Source organism: Rhinoderma darwinii, chromosome 5 (assembly GCF_050947455.1).
Source record: "Rhinoderma darwinii isolate aRhiDar2 chromosome 5, aRhiDar2.hap1, whole genome shotgun sequence".
Lineage (NCBI taxonomy): Eukaryota > Metazoa > Chordata > Amphibia > Anura > Rhinodermatidae > Rhinoderma > Rhinoderma darwinii.
Genome location: NC_134691.1, coordinates 260,911,445 through 260,934,921, shown reverse-complemented (window position 1 = coordinate 260,934,921; position 23,477 = coordinate 260,911,445).

Here is a 23,477-nt window from a genome sequence, read left to right as displayed (position 1 = left end):
GCCCCGGAATCAAGATAGGCAGAGGAGGAGTGTGATGTCTCTCCCGAGATGATGGTCACAGGAATAGATCATTTGGAAGAGGTTTTGACGTTTGGCATCTCCCCCATAGAGTTGCCTCTCCAACCAACCCTAGGTGCTGCATTTTCCCGGCTTTTGTGGACAATGGCGCACTAAATGGCCTTTAAGGCTGCAATACAGTCATAGACCTGAAGATTATCTGTGCTGTTTCTCCTGCTCGGTCAAACTTGACCCTGTCCACCTGCATTGGTTCTTCAGGTAGAGCAACAGGAAGGGGCAGTAGCGGTCTCTGGAACGAGGGTGCCAATCTGTGAAAACATCTCTCCCACCAAACCTCCTGTTCACGTTTCTGGATCCTCATGTCGACCCGGGTAGCCAACAGGATAAGGGCATCCAAGGTAGAATGGAGGTCGTGGACTGCTAGCTCATCCTTGATGTGTGAGGACAGTCTCTACCAAAAGGTCGCCACCAACGCTTCATTGTTCCATGCCAATTCTGCCGCCAGGGTACGAAAGGAGATGGCATACTCTCATATTGTGGACACTCCTTGCTTAAGGTTGTCTTGTAGCGGGTTTGTGGACCCACTCACTAGGACTTGACATAACTCCGACACTAATAGGCACAGGAACAAGAGCAGCACGGGATGTAGGAACAGGTAACAAGGCACGGGTAACAACTGGAATGGGAAACACTAAGGGACCATTTGCAAGACATACTGGGAAAACTAACAATGCTCAGGCAAGGATCAGAAGGCCTGGGGCCTTCTTATAGACCAGAAAATCATGGCAGTTGATGATGATGACGATTTTCCACGGTACACAGCAGACCTGAGCAGAAGTGAGCACTGGTGTCTCCTAGGAAGGAGATGGGGACCAGCGCTCATGGATCCATGGCTTCGGGCGTCGGGAGGTGAGTAAACCTGACGGCCCGTGGCCATGGACGCTACAGTATCCTCCTTCTTACGCCCCCTCTTCTTGGGGCCAGAGCGAGAGAGGAATTTTTTTTATAAGATCAGGGGCACTGACGTTCTCTTTTGGCTCCCAGAACCTCTCCTCAGGACCAAACCCTCTCCAATCCACCAAATAGAAAGTCCTTCCTCCTACCCTCTTGCAGTCCAGGATCTCCCTCACCTCGAACACATCAGAAGAACCGCTGGGAGCAACTGTGGAACTAGAAGTCTTGCTGTAGCGGTTCAGAACCACAGGCTTCAGGAGGGACGCATGAAAGGAGTTGGGGATTCTGAGGGCATGAGGCAGTCGCAGCTTATAGGAGACATGGTTTATTTGTTGCCGAATTTTGAAAGGACCAAGGAACCTGGGAGCAAACTTGTATGAAGGCACCTTCAAACGAATGTTCCGAGAGGATATCCAGACTTTGGTACTGAGGCGGCTCTCCTCTCCTTGTATCTGCTTTTCTCTTCATGCGATCGACTGCCAGCAAAATAGAGGATCGGGTCTGTTGCCAGATTTGCAGAAAGTCCCCATATGCAGTCAGAAGCGGGTACTTGAGATGTGGTCGAAACTGGAAGAGGGACTCTAGGATGTTGACTATACAATGTGAAATGGAGTGGAAGTGGTGGACTCACTTGTGTGGTTGTTGTATGAGAACTCGGCCCATAAAAAAGAAGCTGTACCCAGTTATCGTGCTGTGAAGAGATGAAGTGGTGGAGATAATTCTCCATGATCTGGTTGATACTCTCGACTTGCCCATTGGACTGGGGGTGATAAGCTGAGGAGAAGTCCAATCTCACATCCAGGAATTTACAGAGGGCTCTCCAGAACTTTGAAGTAAACTGAACCCCCTGGTCGGACACAATGTGAAGAGGCAAGCCATGCAAGCAAAAGATGTGTAGAATGAAGAGACTCACCTGTCGAGGAGGAGAAGGTAGGCCGGTCAGCGGGATAAAATGTGCCATCTTAGAGAACTGTTCCACCACCACCCAGACAGTGTTGCATCCTGCTGAGGGGGGAAGGTCTGTGACAAAGTCCATCGCAATGTGCTGTCAGGGGGCATTGGGAACAGGCAGAGGTTGAAGCAGACCGGCAGGCTTGGAGTGAGTAACTTTGTTAGAAGCACACACCGTGCAAGAAGAGACAAAGTCCAGAACATCTTGTAATGACAGGGGGGTAGGGAAACAGACAGTGAGCCCTAATCTACCCACCACTCAGTCCCTGCCTACTTGCAACGACCCGCCCTAGGCGACGGGGTACAACTGGGCGACGGTCCCTACGCTCAGTAGGTGCACGACAGACAAGGGGACACTAGCAAAGGGAAATGGGGCAGTTGCCCATGGCAACACCGTGAGCAACAAGAGAGGTGAACGAGCCGAGTCAAACCAGGAATGAACGAGGTACCAAACGCAGAGCAGGAGAGTAGTCAGAAAGCCGGAGTCAGTATGAAGCAAGGTCAAATAGCTAGGAGCTGCAGCAAGGCCAGGAAACCACACGAGAAGAATCACAAACAAAGGAGGAACAGGAAAGACAGGTATAAATAGACAGAGGGTGGAACTAGCTCCGTCTGGCCAGGCTGTGATAGACTCTCCCACTCCTAATAAATACCTATAACTGTATGTGAAGACAAATCAAATCTCCCAAAAGGGAAAAATAATGACACCAAGTACAGTAAGTAACTTGCAAAAAATATAAATTCTTTATTACAATATACATAAGAACATGTTGGCCATCAGGACCTAAAAACCACAGACAATTAAAATATACAATGTGGAGAACATGAGGCTACTCAGAATGGCCTATATTCAACATTCAATAATACCGAACAGGGTCACTATGACAGTCATGCTATAAATGTACAGTACAAGGATAACCGACACCACAAAATGTGTCTCCAAAAAGCATGCTGAAACAGAACAATGTAATACAGACCCTGTAAAAAATAGTATACACGAGAGACTGGTAGCTAACACTGAAATCTCAGTGTAAATAAAGTGGTATAGAGACCAGGGTATCACCAAAAATCAGAGTAGGTCCCAGAAGCCATACCAACCCGTGTATTGCATATCAAGCCACAAATGAGCTCCACAGCAAGAGCCCCGACGCACGTTTCGCGGTAGCTTTTTCAAGGGGTGCGATAGACTCTCCCACTCCTAAGCCTGCCATCCTGAGTGGTGGAAGATGGAGTCAGTCTCAGAGACATAGAACCAGGTGCAGACTGATTACCCATGGGCGTATACACAGAAATGCCTGGCAGATCCTTTACACATCTTTAGGTAGCGTGGGCCACCAGAAGTGGCGAGCAATCAGGTCTCGGGTTTTACGGACACCAGCGTGCCCAGACAGTTTAGAACTGTGTCCCCAGCGGAGAATTCTTCGCCTGTCTGCCAACCGAACAAAAGTCCTCCCCGGTGGGATGTCTCTAACCTGCAGAGGATTAGTAGTGACAATGCAGGACTGGTCTATGATAGTCTGAAGGGACTCCACCGTGTCTTCCGTCTCAAACGATCTGGATAGGTCATCGGCCCTCACACTCTTGTCCACGGGACTGTAGTGGAGCACAACCTGGAAACGTGTGAAGAACAGCGACCACCTGGCTTGACAGGGATTCAGTCGTTGAGCGGACTGAAGGTAGGTAAGGTTTATGTGGTCGGTGTAGATCAGGATGGGGTGAGCAGTACCCTCTAGAAGATGTCTCCACTCCTCTAGAGCCAATTTGATGGCCAGTAGCTCCCGATCTCCAATAGAGTAATTGCGCTCAGCAGAAGAAAAAAGTCTAGAATAGTACTACTACTGCCTTTAATTTGGAGCTCCTCTGGAAAAGAAGTGGTTAATGGCAGGAGTCAGAGCTAGCTCCGGTTCCTGCCATTACAGGTGGATGTTAGCTGTAACATACAGCTAACATCCACAGTTGATGACGCCGGCTCAGCTCCAGCTCTTGCCAGCGGCTACAAACGCCTTTTAAACCCCGTTTCCGGGCAAGGCCTGAAGGGCTTCCATACTAGGTATATCGGGAGGGTAGTGTTAGACCTCCGGATGACTTTGCAGCCACCGGCACCCCGGCAATTTCATTGCTGGGGTGCCGATGAGCTGCAAACCCCTTAAATGTAGCGATCACTGCATTTAAGGGGTTAATGGCGGGGATCGGAGCAAACTTCGGTCCCCGCCATTACCCCAGGGTGTCAGCTATAACATGCAGCCAACACCCAGGGATGGTGGCACCGACTCAGCTTCTGAGCCAGTGTCCACCATATGTCGTATGGATACGGCAAAATGCGGGAAGCACTAGCTTTCCATGACATATCCATACGAAAAATGTCGGTAAGGGGTTAAAGAGCTCTAATTCCTAAACCCTTCCTCAAATTATGTGAGTACCCTCAAATTAAAGCTGAGAGTCTGCACTTTAAGCCCATATTGATTATATGACTGTATATTCAATATGTTTTGGTAAACAGCTAAAATGCCAAAACTTGTGTCACTATGCAAATATTTCTGGACCTAACTGTACTCTAGCACAGTGTGTGAAACTGCAGCCTTAAAATGTGAACCTATTATAGTTATCAACCCCCTGAGCCGCTTTCCACTACCTGGGAAGAAGTCTCTCAATATTGGCATAACACCACTCTTAGTAGTTTTCTTTCACATCCAGGCATTAGGTAGCTTAAAGGGAATGTGTCGCTAGAAAATTTTTTTTTTTTTTTTTTTACTTAAACAGTTAGTGTATGAATGCTTAAACACTGTCCAAATTTTTTACATTTTTTCACGAGTCAGGAAATATTATAAATTAGATTCTAATTTATAACATTTCCCAGTGCTGGTCACTAGATGGAGCAATTCCCAAAATTGCAGCATTGCCTTGCATGTGGTAAAGCAACCACATTGCTTTATGCTGCAAATTTGGTGTAAACACACTCGCTCTAGTGAGCTCACAGAATCCCCCCTCCTTTATCCTGGCTAGTGCCAGGAGAAAGGAGGGGATTGAACGGTCAAACCTCCTACACTGTGTGTCGCCATTTTTTGAGCTAACACACAGTGTAGTAGGTTTACATACAGTAGTAAACACACAGTAAAACACGTACATACACAGACCTAACTTACCTGCTCCTACCACCGCCGCTCCCTCTGGTCCGTCCGCTCCGATCTGCTCCCTCCGCTCCTCGTGCTTGCTTCAGAACACAAGTCCGGAAGCCGCGACCGGAAGTCGTCATCTCACAGTCTGGCCGCGGCTTCCGGTCGACATGAACATGGCGCCGGATTTCGCTCTAGCGAAGACCTGACTCTTGGTCTGTGTACGCTATAGTGGATGGAACGGCTCCCATTCGCATTCACTATGGGGATGTGTGTGCCGTATTCCATCACTGTATGTGTCGTTAATCGACACATACAGAGATGGCAAAAAAAATGGCAGCCCCCATAGAGAAGAAAAAGTAAAAAAATATAAAAAAGTAAAACACAAACACACACATAAATAAAAGATTTTATAATAAAACACTAAATGCAAATTGATATCAACATTTTTTTTTATTCGTGACACTCGTCCTTTAACCCCTTCAGGACTGAGCCTGTTTTGGCCTTCAGGACGAAGCCGATTTTTCAAATATGACGTGTCAATTTATGTGGTAATAACTCTGGAATGCTTTTACCTATCCAAGTGATTCTGAAACTGTTTTTTCGTGACATATTGTACTTTATGTTAGTGAAAAAATTTGGTCGATAAATTCAATATTATTTGTAAAAAACACCAAGATTTAGAGAAAATTAGCAAACAGTTCAGGGGGTTATTTAAATATTGGGCGCCAAATATAATGGCACCGATATCTAAAGGAGGGTAGAAAAAAAATGGAAAGTGCCCCAGGGTTTGTGCAGCCCTGCCAATTACATGCTGCACTCTGCTGCACATGTATGGGGAGGTGAAAGGTTCTCTTTAAACCCTTCCCGCACCTCGACGTAACTGCACGTCGAGGTGTGCAATAACTTTGCGCACCTCGACTTGCAGTTACGTCAGTGGTTTGACAGTTAACCGCCGCGCGCTGCTACACCGCAGCGACGGTTAACTGTGCAGGGTGTCTGCCTCTTCTCTTTTAGGGTATGTTCACACGGCTTAGCAAAATAAGTCTGAAAATAAGCGAAAACAGCTCCTGATTTTCAGACGTTTTTGTAGCAACTCGCGTTTTTCGTGGCATATATTACGCGCGTTTTTGGAGCTGTTTTTCAATGAAGTCAATGAACAACGGTATGTTCACACGGCTTAGCAAAATACGTCTAAAAATACGGAGCTGTTTTCAAGCGAAAACAGCTCCTGATTTTCAGACGTTTTTGTAGCTGTTTTTCAATGAAGTCAATGAACAACGGCTCCAAAAACGTCCCAAGAAATGACCTGAACTTCTTTTTACGCAGCGTCTTTTTACGCGCCGCATTTTGAAAATGACGCGTAAAATTACACCTCGTGGGAACAGAACACCGTAAATCCCATTGCAAGCAGTGGGCAGATGTTTGGAGGCGTATTAGTGCCGTTTTTTCAGGCATAATTCGAGGCGTAAACGTCATCGTGTGAACATACCCTAATACTTTCGATTTGGCATACTAGTGGTTATCACACTTTTTTTTTGACAATTCGCCATTGGTACAAGTCATCGTTTATATATATATATATATATATCTTGTATATTGCCTACCATGCCTATTTTTCTAACTCCTAGGTATGGTTGGTGGGAGTCGATTAATTAATTGCCTGTTTTTTGTGCATTGTATCTAAACATTTCTCTTGTATGCATATGGCATGATATGGGCCTAATATCTTGTTACGATCAAAAATACCTCAATATAAGGCCTCATTTACACGAACGTGTCCGTTTTGCGCGCGCAAAAAACACTGCGTTTTGCGCGCACAAAAGTTCCGTGTGGCATGAGTATTTGGTGCGTGCCTGCGTGATTTCCGCGCATATGGCAGCGTGATGACACTCTGTTTTTATGTTTACAAACATAAAAGCAGGAGGTGCTTTTCTTTTTTCATTCATTTATTTTACTACTGTAGCGCGAATGACACGCGGCACCCGGAAGTGCTTCCGTGTGCCGTGCGCCATTTTCACGCACCCATTGACTTCAATAGGTGCGTGATGCGTGAAAAACGCCCACGTATAGGACAAGGTTAAAATCACTGGCTCTCTGATTGGCCCCATTCACTAAAATAGGTCCGTGCGACGTGCGTGATTTTCATGCGCGTATCACGGACGTAATACACGTTCGTGTGAATAAGGCCTAAACAGAATTTAAAAAATGGGGGTTAAGCCACTGCCAGTAGTGTCAGGAAATAGCTTGTCAGCTCCTCCCCATTGAAATAAACATGCATGCTCTGGCAAGTACATGGCTGCGCAGCATAAGTTTTCTGACATCTGTACTCCACCCTTGCAGAGTCGGTAGTTAGCAATACACAACATATAAGGTTAAATTCACTCCTTAATTCACCTCGCCACAGAGGTAGATGAAGAGCTATTGGGGTTTTAGGTAGCTGTATTTGGGGTGACATCCAGCCATAGCAGAGGCTGTGGGGGCACACAAGCAAGTCACTATCCTTAAGACAGTTTAATAATGTCTGATCAGTGGTTAGGTCCAACCTTCACCTATTGGCAGAAGGGGCCATGAAGCTTCACTGCAGTACCTAACAAAGCACCACTCATCAGTACAGCTGTGAGTTTGCTATATCCCTGACAATGCCTTTATATGTTTACACATGGCCCCATACGTTATTTAATGTAGAATGTTCCCAACTTTTGAATACAATGAAGCAAACATTTAGGGGGGATTCACACGAACGTGTATTGGGTCCGTGCGGGCCGCGTGGTTTTCACGCGCCATGCACAGACCAATACAAGTCTATGGGGCAGTACAGACAGTCCGTGCTTTTTGCGCAGCGTTTGTCAGCTGCGCAAAAAGCGCGACATGCTCAATATCTCCGCGTATTTCGCGCATCACGCACCCATTGAAGTCAATGGGTGCGTGAAAACCACGCAGGTCGCACGGAAGCACTTCCGTGCGAACCGACTGAAACAGCGCACAAGCTGTCAAAAGGATGAATGTAAACAGAAAAGCACCACGTGCTTTTCTGTTTCAAAACATCCAAACGGAGTGTCTTTGAGATAAGCGAACCCGGACAACCGAACCGAACTTCACCGGGTTCGGCCGAACTCGTTTTGGCCGAACCCGGCAAAAAAATTTCCAGTACGCGACGTCAGGAGATAGTCACTGTCCAGGGTGCTGAAAGAGTTAAACTGTTTCAGCACCATGGACAGTGACTTCCGATCCCAATATACATGAACCTGTAAAAAAAAACGAAGTTCTGACTTACCGATAACTCCCGGCTTCTTCCTCCAGTCTGACCTCCTGGGATGACAATTCAGTCCAAGTGACAGCTCCAGCCAATCACAGGCCAAGCACAGGCTGCAGCGGTCACATGGACTGCCGCGTCATCCAGGGAGGTGGGGCCCGATGTCAAGAGAGGCGCGTCACCAAGGCAACGGCCGGGAGGGAAGTTCTCGGTAAGTACGAACTTTTTCTTTTTTTTTAACAGGTTTCTCGATATTGTGTTCGGCATTCACTGTCGAGGGTGCTGAAAGAGTTACTGCCGATCAGTTAGCTCTTTCAGCACCTTGGACAGTGACGGGCGTCGACTAGCCTCATCTCTATGATGGCGGCTGCGCGAAAATCACGCAGCCGCGCATCATACACGGATGACACACGCAGCTGTCAAGTGGTTTTTGCGCGCGCAAAATCGCAACGTTCGTCTGAATCTGCCCTTACAAATGTAACAGAGCTGAGTTTGTTATTTGATACCAATAAATGTTATGTTTTTACAAATGGCAAAATAAACCATTAAATTACAAATTCCCCACTGCTACATGTGTGTTTAGAAGTAATTTGAGACCGATGGCCTGAGACACATTAATTTGCAAAAGAGCAAATATAGCATTCGGGTGCTTCATACATTTATGGAAGTTTATCCTAAATTGTACACATATAGGCACAGTGGCCAATTAGTTGCAATCACTCTGAACATTACCAACCACTAAATCAATATCGCTAAGACGTAAGATCCAGAACTAATCCGCTAGCTACTGATTTGTCATGGTACAATGAAAAGCATAACTGGTTTATATTCAAACATTAATTTACACTGTTCAGAACAAAAACAAAAAGGCAGAATAAAGAAGAAATGTAAAAAAATAATAAATGAATAAAAAATTATTTGTTCAAAAATACCCTTTGTCATAACATTTATTTAACATTAATGAGTCCATATAGAACACTCTCAATACCTTTCCCAACTCAGTCAACTATAACATTCTTTCTGAAGGCCTCAAACAGCTCTTTTGATCTAGTCATGGTGAAACCACATATTTCAACATCAAGGAGCAAATAAAAATAAGGCTGTCAATAAGTTGCTGTCAATTCGCATTTCTTTGCCACAATTTTCTCAAAATCGTGACAAAATGGTGGGGTTTTGCCATAATTTTGTAAAAAAACATTTTGAACACAATGTGTAAACACAGCCTTAGGCCGGATTCACACGAGCGTGTTCAGTCAGTGATATACGGTCCGCAGGTCGACCGCATTTCCCGGACCGAACACAGTGCAGGGAGCCCGGGCTCCTAGCATCATTGTTATTTATGGTGCTAGGAGTCACTGCCTCTCCGCGGAACTACTGTCCCGTACTAAAAACATGTTTTCAGTATGGGACAGTTTTCCCGCAGCGAGGCAGCGACTCCTGTCGTCATAAATAGCGATAGCGATAAGAGCCCAGCTCCCTGCAGTGTGCTCACTCCGGGAAATACTGCCGACATACGGACCGCATATCCCGGACTGAACACGCCCGTGTGAATAAGACAAATTTCCCGCTAAATCATCTCCAATCATTTGCACCTCATTTGGTGCAACTAATTCTAATTTTCAGTCTATAAAGTAGTGATTTTTCCACAGAAGGAAATGGCACATACGCTTTTTCGCGGTGGTCATTAGGGGTACTTATGCCACAGTGTCGTGAAACATAAGCCCGGCACAGATGTCCAGGCCTGGATAGAGCAGGCGTTGGGCTGTTTACAGAAAGCTGCGCTCCTGCTATGATGGGTGGGATCGAAGTTGCCTATGGTCCTGCCCGTTTAACCCCTTAGATGCCGTGTTGAATAGCAACTGCGGCATCTAAGTGGTATTTGGAGAGAGGGGGCTTCCTCTGTCCTCACACGATCATAGGGTACTGATGGTTTCCACGGCAGCCGGGGTTCTAACAAAGGCCCTCAGGTCTGCCTTCAGTGAATGCCTATTAGTCCCTGCCAAAGGCAAAATACACTGCAATACAGAAGTATTGCAGTGTATTATAAAAGAGATCAAATGATCGTATAGTAAAGTCCCAAAGTTAAAAAGACATAAATTAAAAAACCCAAATAAAAAAAATGAAAAACCTACTTTTTTTCCTTTACTAAATGCTTTATTCTGAAAAAAAAAACATGTAAAAAGCAACACATTATTGGTATCGCCGCATCTGCAATGACCCGAACTATAAAATTATGATGTTATTTAAACCGCATGGCGATTGCCGTAAAAATATTAAAAATAAAATGCCAACATTTCTGTTTTCTGTTCATCCTACCTTAAAAATAATTTCAGAAAAAGCGATCATACAATCGTATGTACCCAAAAATGCGGCCATAAAAAAAAAACGTAACCCGCAATAAACAAAGCCTTACACGGCTATTTGTATGGAAAAGTAAACAAGCTATAGCTATTACAATATGGCGACACAAAAACAAATACTTAGAAAAAAAGTGTTTTCAGTGTGCAAAAGTAGTAAAACATAATACAACTGTATAATTTGTTATCGCTGTAATCGTAACGACCCACAAAAGAAAGTTATTACTTTATTTATAACATACGGTAAACACAGTAAATTAAAGACCCAAAAAAGAATGGCGAAATTTCTGTTTTTTTTTCATTACCAACAAAAAAGTTAATAAAAGTTAATAATAGATTATTAATACTCCAAAATGGTGCCATTAAAAAATACAATTTGTTCCACAAAAAACAAGCCCTCACACGGCTATGTCTATGAAAAAATAAAACATATGGCTTTTGAAATTCGGAAAATCCATGTCACCCATCACAGTCTTCAGCAGTTCCTGTGCCACACTAGTTTTGCACAATGGGGGACAGAAACTTCTATCATCAGCTACCACTGATACTTAGACAGGTTCCTGTCCCACAGGTCTAAAGTAGAAGAATATAGTCAGCCTCCCGGTCTATATACTTATGGTTTCTCAGCTTATTTAGAAGAACTTAGAGAGAATGATAATCACAGTGGCCCCCATCATGCAGAAATGGTATGGTCTTTATCTGGTCATGTGATGCTCTGCTGAAGCATCATGGGATTAATAGCAAAGCAGAGAGGAAGAGAAAACTGGGCAAATCTAAGAATCAAGATGAATGCTTTTTTTAAGGCACAGACAAGGCAGCAGTTCAGTACAGTTAAGTACAGTATTGTCACGTACTCTCTGCCTGCGGCTCCCTCGGTCTCCAGGACATCGAGAGTTACTCGCTCGGGCGTTGCCCAGCCTGGCAGACTGAGGCAGTCTGCAGCCAATAGGAGCTCAGGAGCGTCAGGCCAATCAATGCCTGGCTGATGTTCCTGAGCTCACGCCCTCTCCTTATTTAGTTCAGCCTGGAATAGTTGGCCTTTGTCGGTAATTAGCGTTTCCTTGCCTGTTGCTTTCCCTTGTTTCAGACTTCCATGAGCGACTTGCTTTTTGACTTCTTGTGACCTGACCTCGGCTGGACTCCTGACTTTTCTTTGACTTCTGACTTTTGTTTTTTCCGCACTCTTCCGGTTTGACCCTGCCAGCCTGACTCTGCCTTTTGCGCCTGGACTTGTCCACGGCGCAATTGCCCTGCCTCTCCCTGCGTGTACTTCTCAGGTTACCCTTTGTTATTTCGTACTGTCTCTGTCTTATCTGTTTTTCAGTTTCACTTGTACCAGTATAGGGAACGTCGCCCAGTTGTGCGCCGTCGTTTAGGTCGGATCGTACAAGTAGGTAGGGACAGAGGTTTGGGAAGAACAGGGACCTCACTGTTTACTGTGTATTTGTTCATGACAAGTATACATAAAAGAAGTGTAGAGTGGTATACAATCAGGAGTGGAATGCAGACATGGACAGTTGTTCCATTGGAGGTCGTCTAATGCCCAAAATAGGCTGGTCACTAAAGGGTTAATATTTTTTTGTAAATACTTTGTTAAATTACAAGTAATACTAATTAGGGGCAATTTATGAAAAGCTTTATTCCAATGTCTTGTGACTGAGGCCACCGTAGTTTGACAGCTAGTAAAGCTTATTTACAAGAAGAATTTGGCATAAATCTACACATAAATCTAGAGGAAATCTACACCAGCTCGTAGATGGCAAGATTTAATTTTGTGGCGCATAGACAGAACAATTTTGATCAAATTTATTAAGAGGTGTGCTCCGTGACTTAATAAATTTGTCGCATCTTATTTTTGCGGGCTTCAGTCAGTCTAAGACTAGCGTATAAAATCCCAGTCTTAGTAAATCTGCCCCATAATTTTTTTTTTTTAAATTAAATTAAAAAAACAGGAAAAAAAATCTGCTTGACTAGTACTTGATAGAACTAGCTTTTACTACAGTAACAGCTTTGCACTATTTTTAGGAGAGATTTTCTCCCATTCTTCTTGGTTAATTTGCGTAAGGTTGTTAAATTTGTTTGGCTGACGCTTGTGGGCTTCAGTTTCAATGAGTGCTACAGATTCTCGATTTAAGATGTGGACTTTTAATTGGCCGTTATAAGGCTATGTTCCCACAGGACGGACACGATGCGTAAAAGTACATAGCATATCCGCCCTGGTCCCCGCAGAAAATTCCGGCCGAAAAACTGCACCAAATTGTGATTTTTTTTTCAGCACAGAATGTACGCTGCAGAAAACAGGAGGTAAGAAAAAGCCTATGCTTACCTGTAGCCATGGCGATATGTCCCTCTGACGTCCTGCAGCCGGCCTCCTGGGATGACGTTTCATCCCATGTGACCACTGCAGCCTGTGATTGGCTACAAGAGAAGTGAGTGACTACAATGTCCATATATGGACACAGCGATGTCACTCACTTCTGCAGCGGAATCCCTGACTCTATGGCCGGGGATTCCGCTACAGGAGAAGTGAGTGACTACACTGTCCATATATGGACACAGCGATGTCACTCACTTCTGCAGCGGAATCCCCGACTCTATGGCCGGGGATTCCTCTCCAGAAGAAGTCAGTGACTACACTGTCCATATATGGACATTGAAGTCTGTGACTTCTCCTGAGATGTGGGGGGGGGATGTGTGCAACCTACAGGGGGCTGTGTGGCATCACCTACAGGGAACTTGGTGGCATCACCTACAGGGGACTTGGTGGCATCACCTACAGGGGACTTGGTGGCATCACCTACAGGGGACTTGGTGGCATCACCTACAGGGGACTTGGTGGCATCACCTACAGGGGGCTGGGTGGCATCACCTACAGGGGGCAGGGTGGCATCACCTACAGGGGGCTTGGTGGCATCACCTACAGGGAGCTGGGTGGCATCGCCTACAGGGGGCTGGGTGGCATTACCTACAGGGGGCTGGGCGGCATTACCTGTAGGGGGCTGGGTGGCATTACCAACAGGGAGCTGAGTGGCATTACCAACAGGGAGCTGGGTGGCATTACCTACAAGGGGCAGGATGGCATTACCTACAAGGGGCAGGGTGGCATTACCTACAAGGGGCAGGGTGGCATTACCAACAGGGAGCTGGGTGGCATTACCAACAGGGAGCTGGGTGGCATTACCTACAAGGGGCAGGGTGGCATTACCTACAAGGGGCAGGGTGGCATTACCTACAGGGGGCAGGGTGGCATTACCTATAGGGGCAGGGTGTCATTACCTGCAGGGGGCTGGGTGGCATTACCTGCAGGGGGCTGGGTGGCATTACCAACAGGGGGCTGTGTGGCATTATCTACAAAGGGCTGTGTGTGGCAATAAATTTAAATGAAATTCATCCGATTTTAAAACGGACAGGGAAAAAAACGGATGCAAAACGGGTCGAAATCGGCCGTTAAAAACGGCAACACGGCCCGGAACGGAATCGGAACGGACGCAAAACGGATGCAAACCGGCCGGGAAAAACGGCCCAAAACGGCCGATTTTATTCACCCTGTCGTGTGAATGAGGCGTAATATGATCCTGCTCAGTGTCGGGACGGAGAGGGAGGCGCGCAGGGTGTCTGCTCTGCAAATGAAGGGAAATCCTGTGATGGACTCACCAACAATTGCTAGTGGTTTCCTGTGGAGTCTCCGTGCACAGCAAGAGGAGATCCATATAGGCAGCAGCCTGCACAAAAGGTAAATGTGTGTAATGTATATATGTACTGTATGTGTATAGTGTATGTATTGTAGTGTATAGTTTAGTGTGTAATGTGTGTATAGTGTATAGAGTAGTGTGTAATGTATGTATTGTAGTGTATAGTGTAATGTAGTATGTAATGTATTTATTGTAGTGTGTAATGTATGTATTGTAGTGTATAGTGTATAATGTAGTGTGTAATGTGAGTATTGTAGTGTATAGTGTAGTGTGTAATGTATGTATTGTAGTGTATAGTGTAGTATGTAATGTATGTATGTATGTATTGTAGTGTAGTGTGTAATGTATGTATTGTAGTGTATAGTGTAGTGTGTAATGTATGTATTGTAGTGTAATGTAGTGTGCAATATATGTATTGTAGTGTAATGTAGTGTGCAATATATGTATTGTAGTGTGCAGTGTGTAATGTATGTATTGTAGTGTATAGTGTAATGTAGTGTGTAATGTATGTATTGTAGTTTATAGTGTAGTGTGTAATGTAGTGTGTAATGTATATATTGTAGTGTATCGTGTAATGTAGTGTGTAATGTATGTATTGTAGTGTATAGTGTAGCGTGTAATGCATGTACTGTCTGTGTATAGTATATTAGTGTGTAGTGTGTAACGTATGTACTGTATGTGTAAAGCAAATGGAATTAGCTTACATTGACCTTACTCACTGCAGGCAGCTCACGAGTCACGGATTTGACTGTGGTCAGACCGTGACTCGTCAGCTGCCTGCGCCCAGCGTGAGTACGTCTCTCGACACAACAGCGTTGTGTGCCCGGATTGAGGGAGTGGGATGTGCGCTCAACAGGCAGCGCAGCATCGAGCCACTGGTCAGTAAAAAACAGACAGACTACTGTGAGTAGAGAAAAGTGTGACAATTGGAGTAAAAAAAAAAAAAAGCACAGTGTGCCTGGAGAATGACATTTATTTTATGATTTAAGAAATGCTAGTTTTTTCAGGCACTGGTTTCTTAAATCTAAAAAGGTCCGAGTGGATCATGCCCCATATGGAGTTAAAGGGGGTTTCTCACAAACATGTATTCCTAATCCACAGGGTAGAGATACATGTGTGACCACTGGGACCCCCAGCGATAAGAACGGGGAAACGAAAGTCCCTCAAAGTGCTCCATAAGAATGAAACACTAGTGCGCATGCTCAACCATTAATGGAGCCCTGGCTGAGAGCTCTAGCTCTCCATTCTTAAAGAGGCTCTGTCACCAGATTTTGCAACCCCTATCTCCTATTGCAGCAGATAGGCGCTGCAATGTAGATAAGAGTAACGTTTTGTTTTTTTTTAAAAACGAGCATTTTTGGCCAAGTTATGACCATTTTTATATTTATGCAAATGAGGCTTGCTAAAGTACAACTGGGCGTGTTTAAAGTTAAAGTACAACTGGGCGTGTATTGTCTATGTACATCTGGGCGTTTTTACTTCTTTTACTAGCTGGGCGTTGTGAATGGAAGTGTATGATGCTGACGAATCAGCATCATCCACTTCTCTTCGTTAACACCCAGCTTCTGACAGTGCACAGACACACAGCGTGTTCTCGAGAGATCACGCTGTGACGTCACTTTATGCACCAGGTCCTGCATCGTGTCGGACGAGCGAGGACACATCGGCACCAGAGGCTACATTTGATTCTGCAGCAGCATCGGCGTTTGCAGGTAAGTCGATGTAGCTACTTACCTGCAAACGCTGATGCTGCTGCAGAATCAACTGTAGCCTCTGGTGCCGATGTGTCCTCGCTCGTCCGACACGATGCAGGACCTGGGGCAGGAAGTGACGTCACAGCGTGATCTCTCGAGAACACGCTGTGTGTCGGTGCACTGTCAGAAGCTGGGTGTTAACGAAGAGAAGTGGATGATGCTGATTCGTCAGCATCATACACTTCCATTCACAACGCCCAGCTAGTAAAAGAAGTAAAAACGCCCAGACTTTAACTTTAAACACGCCCAGTTGTACGTTAGCAAGCCTCATTTGCATAAATATAAAAATGGTCATAACTTGGCCAAAAATGCTCGTTTAAAAAAAACAAAAAAAAACTTTACTCTTATCTACATTGCAGCGCCGATCTGCTGCAATAGGAGATAGGGGTTGCAAAATCTGGTGACAGACCCTCTTTAAGTAGCACTTCGGGGGACTTTTGGTCCCCCATTTTCCTCATCACTAGGTGTCCCAGTTGCTGGACCCCCAGCAATCACAATTAGAGATACATGTGTTTGTGGTAATAACCCCTTTAATTTGTAATATATGATGTTTCAGACCCTTATTTATTTATTTCAGTTACTTATATAGCACCAACATATTATGCAGCACTGTACAGAGGTCCTTTTTTTTTTTACTGTCCTCATTGGGGCTCACAATCTAGACTCCCTGTTGAAAACACAGAAGAAAGAGAGCTTGTAGCCAGAGAAATATATCAAACGTACAAAATTTATTAATAACATATACAAGAATACATTTATATAAAAAATATATGCATATGATACAATATATAGAAAGGACGAGACTCTAGAAAAAAGTTTCAGGAAGTAGATATCGGAATTATCAATATACAGATTGGGTTGGCTGTATTGTCACAAAAGCAAAATCTCTCAGATATGTTAGGGAAATCCCTCTTATGAAACGTAGTCAAGTAACATAGCCTCAATATAGAGAGGCATAATTGTATAGATCTACATACTAAGTATAACACATAAATTCCAGATATCTAACTACAATAGTTACTGGGAGAGAGAATGCATTGGACAAGGCTTACCCATGTTGTGTTGAGGTAGTAGTCCGATACGTGCTCCAGCACAAAAGCCCCAACGCGCGTTTCGCAATAGTGTTGCTTCCTCAGGGGGAGATGTGTGTCTATGTCCTGTGTCTAAGGGCCCTTTATACTATGTGACTCAACAAGAGACAGCCGATGATTATCGGCGCATGCCCAGAGCCACGACCGGAAGCGAGGACTGCCCCACTTCCACCTCCACATGCTGGAGCGCACATCCGGATACCCGACGCGTAGCGGGATTTCCGGGCATGCGCAGTGCATTCTCTCTCCCAGTAACTATTGTAGTTAGATATCTGGAATTTATGTGTTATACTTAGTATGTAGATCTATACAATTATGCCTCTCTATATTGAGGCTATGTTACTTGACTACGTTTCATAAGAGGGATTTCCCTAACATATCTGAGAGATTTTGCTTTTGTGACAATACAGCCAACCCAATCTGTATATTGATAATTCCGATATCTACTTCCTGAAACTTTTTTCTAGAGTCTCGTCCTTTCAATATATTGTATCATATACATATATTTTTTTTATATAAATGTATTCTTGTATATGTTATTAATAAATTTTGTACGTTTGATATATTTCTCTGGCTACAAGCTCTCTTTCTTCTGTGTTTTTGATATACTTAAATAGAGTTGCCTATTTGACTACATATGGGAGGTCGGTCTTTGATTTAGACCTAGCCCGTAGCACCAATGCGTTTTGGAGTGCATATATTGATTACTATTTATTCTGTGTTGTTCACAGCTGTTGGCTCTTTGCATCAAATGGATTTCAGAGTCCGTGACCAATCATGGCTCGCACAACTTGATGAAATCTTTAAGGAGGACTCTAGTTTGCTTTTAAACGATAGTGGCAGGGACTGTAGGGAAGCTATTAAAAAATTAAGGTCATTACTACACCAAAGAATAAAAATTTGGTGGAATAAAGCCTTCTTAAAGAAATATTTGGCAAAAAAACTCATCCCCCGGGGTTTGAGGGTGCAAGTCTTCCCTTCCTTTGAAATGGATAATGAGGTGTTCAAAAATAAATGGGAGGAACTCCCTGACAACTGTTCTAGAGGTTTCATGGAATTACTTGTTAGCTCCAATCAGACTAGCCTGAGCCAAATTGAGAAAGAAATAGAGGACATTCAAGTGGGACTTAGGATGGACCTTTCCACCATGGCATTAGATAAATTATCGGATGATCTTGACAATGATTTTGGTAAATGGGAGAAGGAGATCTGTACGGTGAAAACGGGCAAGTTTCAGAGGGATACCAATGATTACCAGCAAGGGCGTGTGTATAAATGGCATAGAAACAAGGGAAGGTCTGGGAGCATTTCCCACTCCAGATCCTCCTCGGTCTCCTCTCGAAACTCGGCCGATGACCCCCCTAGATTTAGGGAAACTGGAAATATCCCAGAACCTGGGAATAGCCAGAGTACTCAGGGTCCACGATGGCGCTTTGAGCGACAGGCTAAAAGAAAGAACATATCGAATCATCTGCGGGACAAAAAATCAAGGAGTAATCTGGAGGTAATTAACCTTTCCACGCATGCCCTCTCTGATGCCCAACGTGATGTTCTGGGGAAGGGTCTGACATTTTCACCAACCAATGCTTTTAACTTCTTCACAGCCTTGAAAGATTTGCATCTATTCTCGAGAAAACTGGTTCTTAAGAAACTTCATAGCAATACATCTGTTGAGTTCGCCAGTGAATTAGAAAGAGAAGCTCTAAAAGCATTGGAAGACCTTTTGCGTGAACAAACTATTGAATCATCAGGTACGTTTCCATCTACAGTTGTGCCTAGATCTACTAGATTTCCCCCTTTGTCACTTTGTCCGCAGATAGAGATCTTCACTAAAATGGTTGTGGATGATTTCAAGAAATTGTCCACATTTAGGACAAATGATAACATATCGAGAGATGAAAGAAATGCCCTTAAGGAACTTCAAACTTGGGAAGATGTTGTTTTTAAAGCCGCTGACAAGGGGGGAAATATAGTAATCTGGCCAACGGTCAAATACGAAAAAGAAGTATTTAGACAACTGCGCCATAGACAGACCTATTTGAAATTATCTTCAAGCCCCCTAGTTCGCTTCTCACAGGAACTACAGACAATCCTTGATATGGCCCTTGAACGAGGAGTTATTCCAAAAAAGATCTATGATGGTTTGATGAATGTTGATCCAAAGGTCCCTACATTATATCTCCTACCAAAGATACACAAAGATCCCATTGACCCCCCGGGACGTCCGATCGTGTCCGGGATTAACGGATTATGTGATCCGATATGTAAATTTATCGACTGTTATCTAAAAACTTTGGTAAACGATTTACCTTCTTTTGTTAAGGACACGACGGATGTCTTGTGTAGGATCAATGGGATCCAAGTGGAACCAGATATGTATTTAGTTTCAGCTGATGTGGAGTCACTTTATACAAACATCAGACATCATGATGGAATAGAGGCGGTCCGCTTTTTCCTTGGGACTGGCAACCGGGATGGTCCTTTATGTGATTTGATTTTGGAATTGCTAAAATTTATCCTTAGTCACAACTTTTTTGTGTTCAGGGATTGTTACTATCTGCAACAACAGGGTACAGCTATGGGTGCGGCATGTGCGCCATCCTATGCGAATCTGTTTCTTGGCTTCTGGGAGAGGCAGATTTTCCATGGGGATGGCGCCTGTGCTGCGGACCATGTGCATCTATGGTTACGATACATAGATGATATTTTCTTTATCTGGCAAGGATCGGAGTCTGGGCTGATGAATTTCATGCAGCAATTGAATAGAAATCCATATAACATCAGATTGACATATAAATATCACCAACAGAGGATTGAATTTTTGGATATACAAATATTTACTGATGACTCTGGCTTTTTGCACACTGATGTGTATCGCAAACCTACGGCAGTCAATTCTTTGCTGCATGCTTCATCAGCCCACACTCCATCCACCATTAGAGCCATCTGTTCATCCAATACCCTATTTGAAAACCAATCCAACGATCTAAAAATTAGATTTAGGGAGAGAGGGTACAGTAATAGAGTGATTAAAACAGGATATGGGAGAGCAAGAAATACACCACGAAATGAGCTCTTGAGACCTAAATTGCATCAATCCAACGATCCAGAAATACGATTTATTTCTACATACATCAGACAATGGAACCAGATGAGGGCAACATTGGATAAACATTGGCCAATCTTAAGATCCGAGCCACAACTAGCTCGGACCTTGCCAGAAAGGCCAATGATGACGGCAAGGAGGGCCAAGAACTTGAGGGACTTTCTAGTCAAAAGCCATTACATACCTCGTCAGGTCTGCCCATTTGGCTCCCGTGGACTAAAAAAGGGTTGCTATCCCTGTGGTGATTGCAAGGCATGTAGCAATATATGTCGAGCGACTAATTTTGCGTCAGCTGATGGACTTAAACAATTTGAGATCAGGGACTATATCTCGTGTAGCAGTACACATGTGGTGTATTATGCCACATGTGGCTGCCAGAAAATTTATATTGGACTCACATCCAGGGAACTAAGAACCCGGACTAGGGAGCATGTACGGGATATTGCTAAAGCAGCTGAAATTGATGACCCTTTGAGTCTCAAAACCCTACCTCGACACTTTAAAAAGTACCACAACTGTAACCCCAAAACTCTGTCGATACGCGGCATTGATAAAATACACTGTGGCATCAGAGGGGGCAACGTGAAGAAAATTCTGTCACAAAGGCAATGCAAATGGATCGTGATGATCGGATCCATGAAACCTCATGGCCTTAAATTCTGTTAACTTTGTTTCTTGTACTTTTTCTAACTGTCTGCTTTTATTTAGGTTTCCAAAAAATGTTCCTGTATGTCTTTTTGCCCGAAGACTGTGAATGATGTCCCTAATCCTTTCTCTACCATCTAGAATACCCGAATAACAAGAATGCCTAACCCATTGTGCTGCATAATATGATCGTGTAATATAGTGACATTTTATGTGGCTAATTCTCTCTAATGTATTGTTTAGTTTGACTTTGTATTCATATATATGACAAGAATGTGGGGAAAGAGCAGACATGTGTTATCTGGACTCCCAAGTGTGTGAGGGTCTAGAAGGCTTCTTAGTATTTTCCACTTCAATTTTTGTTACTAAGATTAGTGGATGTATGCATTAAACTTTATACAATGGCCTCTTGTTGACTGTAACTGTTTTAGATATTAATTTGAATCTTTATTGCTATATGTATCATATATCAATTCTCGATTGATTTTTATCAATATATTTTTTATTTATTTAAGTTTTCTAATATTCAGCACTAATTATAGGATCGATACATCGGCTTAGGAGGATGTATCTTGTTTTGTCATGAACAATATAAATTTACTGTATAATATGGTCACTTCTTATATCAATAGTCTGCGCTATTGTCTTATTTTTCACGTATTTGCTTTAATACTCTTGTCGTGTTTCTGTCATCTCTGTAAATTGTCTTCTAACCACTATGTATGGTGATCAGTCCGTGAGTGCTGTAGATAACAACTTCCCCATCTAAACTAAGTACCAAGTACAGTAAGACTCTACTTATCTCTTATATTAAATATACATACAAGAAAATCCCTTTTTTACACATATCTCGACTTCACATATTTACTTTGAGTACGGTCAGCTATATGCCCCGCTCTAAAATTGTTTTTTAGCATTACACTGCCACTTTATGTCGTTATATTTTTATGTTTCTATCTTTGCATTCATACACTCTAATTTAACATACCTTTAATGTCTCTAAAAATGATCGTTGATATACACATGACATACTACATCTAGATGAACATTACTTCACTCACTTGATCTGTAAACTTGTCAGTGCGATGTGTGCGCATGCCCGGATCCGACCTGGGTTTGCGACGCTGTCCCCGCTCCGTCTCTGGTGATGCACTGCGCATGCCCGGAAATCCCGCTACGCGTCGGGTATCCGGATGTGCGCTCCAGCATGTGGAGGCGGAAGTGGGGCAGTCCTCGCTTCCGGTCGTGGCTCTGGGCATGCGCTGATAATCATCGGCTGTCTCTTGTTGAGTCACATAGTATAAAGGGCCCTTAGACACAGGACATAGACACACATCTCCCCCTGAGGAAGCAACACTATTGCGAAACGCGCGTTGGGGCTTTTGTGCTGGAGCACGTATCGGACTACTACCTCAACACAACATGGGTAAGCCTTGTCCAATGCATTCTCTCTCCCAGTAACTATTGTAGTTAGATATCTGGAATTTATGTGTTATACTTAGTATGTAGATCTATACAATTATGCCTCTCTATATTGAGGCTATGTTACTTGACTACGTTTCATAAGAGGGATTTCCCTAACATATCTGAGAGATTTTGCTTTTGTGACAATACGGCCAACCCAATCTGTATAACACATAAATTCCAGATATCTAACTACAATAGTTACTGGGAGAGAGAATGCATTGGACAAGGCTTACCCATGTTGTGTTGAGGTAGTAGTCCGATACGTGCTCCAGCACAAAAGCCCCAACGCGCGTTTCGCAATAGTGTTGCTTCCTCAGGGGGAGATGTGTGTCTATGTCCTGTGTCTAAGGGCCCTTTATACTATGTGACTCAACAAGAGACAGCCGATGATTATCGGCGCATGCCCAGAGCCACGACCGGAAGCGAGGACTGCCCCACTTCCACCTCCACATGCTGGAGCGCACATCCGGATACCCGACGCGTAGCGGGATTTCCGGGCATGCGCAGTGCATTCTCTCTCCCAGTAACTATTGTAGTTAGATATCTGGAATTTATGTGTTATACTTAGTATGTAGATCTATACAATTATGCCTCTCTATATTGAGGCTATGTTACTTGACTACGTTTCATAAGAGGGATTTCCCTAACATATCTGAGAGATTTTGCTTTTGTGACAATACAGCCAACCCAATCTGTATATTGATAATTCCGATATCTACTTCCTGAAACTTTTTTCTAGAGTCTCGTCCTTTCAATATATTGTATCATATACATATATTTTTTTTATATAAATGTATTCTTGTATATGTTATTAATAAATTTTGTACGTTTGATATATTTCTCTGGCTACAAGCTCTCTTTCTTCTGTGTTTTTGATATACTTAAATAGAGTTGCCTATTTGACTACATATGGGAGGTCGGTCTTTGATTTAGACCTAGCCCGTAGCACCAATGCGTTTTGGAGTGCATATATTGATTACTAGATTCCCTGTTGGTATGTTTTTGGGGTGTGGGAGGAAACCCATGCAAACAAAGGGAGAACATACAAACTCCATGCAGATGTTGTTCTTGGC